Below are 6,194 nucleotides of genomic sequence, written 5' to 3'. Positions count from 1 at the left end.
TTTTATTTCGTCAAAAATGCCAAATGACTCGCGGTTACTATATTTTCAGTACATTTACAGGGGAAACGAGTCGTCGCGCTTACGACATTCATTAAAATTGCCGACTTTGTCACCGATGATGATTTTCTGTTGTTAAAATATTCAGTTCATGGCCGATACGAGCATTAAAATTGTCTCGCAATATTAATTCAATTATTTATTAACGTGAATCGCCGTTGCGCCGAGTTACAATAAATGAAAATTTCACTATTCTGAAATACTACAATCTGAATTTTGGTTTAAGATAATTTTAGGATATCACCGTTTGCAAAATCCCAATGTCTGAGTACAATTTAATACGATAAAGTAACGCATTATAACTCTAATGCAGTAAACTGGCACCGCACAAACAAAATGTTTGGGAACTGCTGGACTAAGCAATAGTTTCCGATTAAAAATTTCAAGATACTTTCGTAAATCGACATAATTTCGATGTTCTCGGCTCACATACCCACGTCAGGAAAACAATCGGTGTTTTTAACTTAATTTCACTCACCGAGAATGCGTAATTGCCCCCTGTCGCCCCGTTTCTTATCTCTTTTGCCCCCACTTTGGGAATCGTTGTAGAAGATTAGACAAAGGGAACGAACATATCTTGGGGCATTCACAAACGCACGAAAAAATTTGCAGGCCCAAATGCTGATATATCAGGAGCTTGAGAGTTTTTTTAATGACTTAAATGATTCGGATGGATGATTTTTGCACATCATATTCAGTTGCTTATAATACGCGATGAAATATGGTATTTACTTTCGCCGACGATCGGTTTCAATTTATATCATTGATTTTTCAACGGATATTTATATTCCTAAAAACTATGGTCATAATTTCAGCAGGCACAAGTGGGCCGGATAAAATACTCCGGTGGACCGGATCCGGCCCGGGGGCCGTAATTCGCCCACCCCTGATCTAAAGTAGGGTGTATGATTTGATTTAGCATTGAAAACAAAAGTCATTTGTACGTGTATGCTCTCCTTTTAAAATAACGGTTCGTTCTCAAACATTTAGAAACAACATTTACAAACGCGAAACGATTAAAATACATATATTTTGTTGATCGCGCAAGATTGGACACGTTTTTGATTAATAGTTTTTTTTTATAATATGACAGAGTTTTTCAGTGTCATTCTTGTTTAATTCAGACAATATAAATTGGTTATCTTGTCGCACTAAAATTTCCATTTAATTTTTTTTATGTTCTATTATTGAAATTATAACTGGATAATAGAGATTTGAAAGATGTACAGTTTTTTATTCTAATAAATGGGAAAAATATTCTATTAGATGACAAAATTCTATGAAGAATCGTCATTTTAAATTAATCCAATCTTAGCTTGAAATTTGTTAAAGTAGCAAAAACATAGAAAGGTTATCACAGTGTTAAGAATTATAGAAAATCATTGTTTTGTTTTAAAACCATGTACTGAATTTATGTTTAAAAATGTTAGGGTTAGTTCACCTTGAAAACAAAATAGCAGAAAAGTTGGCATTTTAATGAATTACGTACAAGAATCTGACTTAAAAATATTCATCAATGCACAATACTTTAATACTGTATAAGCTTAGGGTTATGGAACGCAAAATTTATTTTTCACAAAATGTAAGAAACTGTATATTATTAGGTACACAAGAGTTGTCACTTAGTATTCAATGAAATAAACAAATTGATAAAACCAACCGCCTTCTGCATAACAAAAAAAAATTGCAATTACCAAAGTAGAGAAAAGTTGTCTAAAAATGAATGATATTTTCAATTCTTGGAATAGTTTTTTATGATTCAGTCAATAAGTGATTTTAGAAACAAAGGTTTATTGTTAGAAATTTGTTAAGATATCTTTCATAAAAAAATGGCCTGACGACAATTTTTAAGTTATTGGTAATTGTTAGAACTAAAATTTTTACCTAGGAGCATTCTATATATTTACCAATTACTGTGGCAAAGTTTTATGAATTATCAAAATATAGTACACAAAGAATTGAATTTGGGTGTCTTTCGATTTAATCATAGAATGTGATTCAAGTTTCCTTTATTTTAATACCTTCTTGAATATTTTGCTTATTTGGCAGTTGTTTTATATAGTGCGTAGTATTGCTTGAAATGGTTTGTGTATGGGTTGAAACTTGGGTGATTTTCGGTTTGCGTTAATGCTTTTTATTTAGTTGTTTAAGGGGGTTAGAGCAGGGAACAAATGGTTTTGGTTTGCGCACCATACATTTATCCATGGAAGTTAGCTGAGATATATGTAATTTTCGAAATAAATCTGCTATAAAATTTCAAACTTACAATGCGAAATACCATAAGTTAAAGAACATTTGAATTTACAAATTCTACCAAAAATTAATTTCATCCTATTGCTTTTACATTTTTTTTTATCGATTATAATAAAGCTTAGTAAAATACTCATCAAAACCTGCAAATCATTAGCTTAATGTATATCAATCAGCATCTATATCGATTCTCGTTGACCCTCATCCACGATTTCATCTACTTATATGAAAATATACGTTAGCATAAATATTAATGGTATAACTAAAAGTTATAAGAATGTTACAATGTTGACAATTTTAATAATCCAATGTTTTTCCTTATAATCATGTCTCAGGAATAAGTTTAACAAGAAAGGTTTGTTCGTGCTTATTGAAAAAGAAATACGTACTAGAACATGACGAATATTTACTAATACACGAGGCTTTAATAATATATCATCTTAAATTTATTTTACGACATATTAATTTTTGTAAGAAACTGTTTATTAATAGGTACACAATGATTCTACTTAGGTCTTAACACTTAGGTATTTAATATGATTTATTTTACGATTTTACGAAAATCTATTTAGATCGTGCGAATAATGTCGATATTAGTATACTATTATCAATATCCGAAGTATGGCGTATGATTGCATTGAACAATGTAAACATGAGCCATACTTGTACCTGTATGCTATTTTTAACGCACAGGCCGTTCTCAAACATTTAGAAACAATATTGACAAACGTGAAACGTTTGCCATACTTTAATATATCTTGTTGATCGCTCGAGACTGGACACGTTTTTTTGATTTATAGTTTTTCTTATGATATGACACATCTGTATATCTCGGACTATGTATTATGGTTAGGCATCGTCGCTTTCCGAATTCCTTCTTTTTTAAATAAGACAATAGAATTTGGTTAACTTGTCATTATATAGTCTGTATCATCTTTCACTTGATTTTTCTATTTGTTATCGGAATGTATTTCCCATTGAATTTGTTTTATGTTCAACTTTTGAGAATATAACTGTCTAATCGGCATGTAAAATATATAAATGTTTCTTTGTCCGTTGTTGCAAATGTATGTGGGGGCAAATGACCATGGGTGCAAGTGCATGCGGGTACAATTTCCCTAGGTGCAAATTGTGGGTGCAAATCTACGTGGATGCCAAGGAACTGGAACCATTTGATATTGTATTCAATTTGAATGTCTCAAAGTACTTGTCTTTGGGAATTACTATATACTATTATATAAACGCCATACTAACTAGTCTAATTGAGAATACTAAAGTAAAGCTATCCACGTACGTATATTATAATACATTAGCTCACTTAGAAAAGATAATAACAATTACATATTCGATTTTGTATTTGCACCAAGACAACACTAAATACTAAAATATGCAAGTATGGAGTGAACTTGTAAAGACAACCGGCAAGTTAAAAATGAAAATAGATGAAACATGTGCTGAAACGACATTTTGCTCAATTGTGGTCGGAGTTCATAATCGCAAATCAGCGAGTACATTTAAAAACAAATATTCCTCACCGGTAGATGTCGAAAAAGTGTACAATTTAATGTAGCTTTATTTCTATAAATAGCCAAGACTGGCAGTCGTATTGCTTAGAAACAATAGTGTCATCGAGTAGTCAAAGTAGATATATATATTAGTAAGTTTGTACTGTTAGGCGCAGCAATATGCAGTACTACGTAATTCCATTATAGTGCGTTGTATTACTTGATATGGTTTGTGTATGGGTTGAAACATGGGTAACTTTCGCTTCGCTTCGCTTTATTGCTGTTTAATTACTATAATGTAATATTTACATTTTTGACGCAGATGAACTGCGTACTTTTGAATAAAAAATGGCTATATATTGAAAATCAAAATGTTGGTTTTAAACATGTAAAACAGTTTGAGCGCCAATAAATACCACTTTAAATATAAGCATCATTTTCATATACATTTTATTATGAGGGAGAATTTTGTAATATTTCTGTATAAAACTCAAAACCAACAAAGGTCATTTACACAAATCCAAGAACATTTACAAATTTATTCAAAAATAAAATTCACCCATTACTTTTACATTTTTTAAATTGATTAGAATATTAATTGGTGAAATACTCATCAATACCTACAAATCATTTAATATCTATCAATCAGCATGTTTATTAATTTTTGCTGACCCGCATCCGCGAATGCATGTTCTCACAAAATATACGTTAGTATAAATCTTGCAAATATTTTCCCCCTAAACTCTTTCGTACATCGGTATGGAGTTTGACCTGAACAGTGTTAAACATCACTGTTAAAGATATGTCCAATGGGACTGATATGAATAGAATAGTTTGTTTCCAGTATAGCAATAAGTAGTGCATAATTGCAAGATTAGAGTTTCGGTCATTGCTCAAGTGCGAAAATAGCGAAATTTGTGTAACTAAACATTTCTTTTTTTTTCAAACTAAGAGAGGGCTTGGTTACTCAGGCTTGTATTTTCGGGATTTTGTACAAACAAGATCCATGAAAAAGTTAGTGAAGTTGAAGTTCGTTAATGGTATAATTATTTTGAGAATTTTCATAATTTAATGTTATGAATTAATATGTCCTAGAAATGGGTTTAACAAGAAAGATTTCTTTTTGCCTATTAAAAAAGAAAATGCGTACAAGAATATGACTTATGAATATTTACGAATGCGCGAGGCTTTAATAATATATCAGGTCAACGTTATTTTGAGACATATCTATTTTTCAAAATGTAGGAAACTTTTTATTAATAGGTACACAATGATTCTAGTTAGGTATTTAATATCATTTATCTTACGACTCCGAGAAATCTCATAAGATTTTGCGGATGATGTCGATATTAGTATCCGCTTATCGGTATTTGAAGTGTGGCGTATAATTTGATTGAACATTGTAAACATGAGCCATACTTTTACGTGTATGATCTTTTTAAACTAATGGGGCGTCAACAAACATTTAGAAACAATATTGACAAACCTGAGACGTTTGCTATACTTAAATATATCTGTTTGATCGCGCGAGAATGGACACGTTTTATGATTAATAGTTTTTTTTTTTTATCATAGGTCACATCTGTATTTCTTATGGTTAGGCATCGTCTATTTTCAAAATCATTCTTGTTTCAATTCAGACAATATAAATTGGATATCCTGTTATCATCAAGTCTGTATCAACTTTTACTTGATTTTTCCATTTGTCAATCGCACTGTATTTTACATTAAGTATGTTTAATGTAAAATGTATAGGATATGAACTTTTGTTATACTCACCCAATGGAAAAAATATCCTATTAGACGACTAATTTTGGGTTGGGCTTTTGAATTTCGCTTGTGGTTTCTTGAATGATGTTATTTGGAGGCAAGATACCATTGTATCCTGACAATCTTTTGTGGTTTTCGAGACAATTTGACATCCGTTAAGTAAAGCCAACATTTTTAACGGCGTTACAGTTTCTCGTCGTGTGACCTTGTCCCATACGTACAGATCCGTGGGACGTAGGATTTACATCTCGCACCATTTATTTGTATTGGGGAAGGGCGGTGGGAGTTTGACACAGTCGAAGTACGAGGTCATGCAGTTAATGTCTTTGTTATAAATTGAGGTTCTGCCACGGTATTGTTTTCTTATGTTCTGCAATTTGCCGTAATTAGTTTTAATTGAAGCGTCCCAGAATGATTGACGTGTTGCCTCATCCTACACACCTTTGATGCCGATTTGCGTTAGAGGCTTTGTCGGTGGAAAAACACACGTTCATTTCACCTGTTGTGGATATTTTATTGTTTTCACGTAGCTAGAAACGCGCTTCTCATCAAGCCGTTTCTGTTGTTTTGGTCCGGTTATTCAAAGGACAAAAGTCATTCCCTCCGTCAAGT

The sequence above is a fragment of the Styela clava genome, chromosome 3 (assembly GCF_964204865.1).
Source record: "Styela clava chromosome 3, kaStyClav1.hap1.2, whole genome shotgun sequence".
Lineage (NCBI taxonomy): Eukaryota > Metazoa > Chordata > Ascidiacea > Stolidobranchia > Styelidae > Styela > Styela clava.
The sequence above is the reverse complement of the archived record's forward strand: the minus strand, read 5'-3'. Positions refer to the sequence as shown.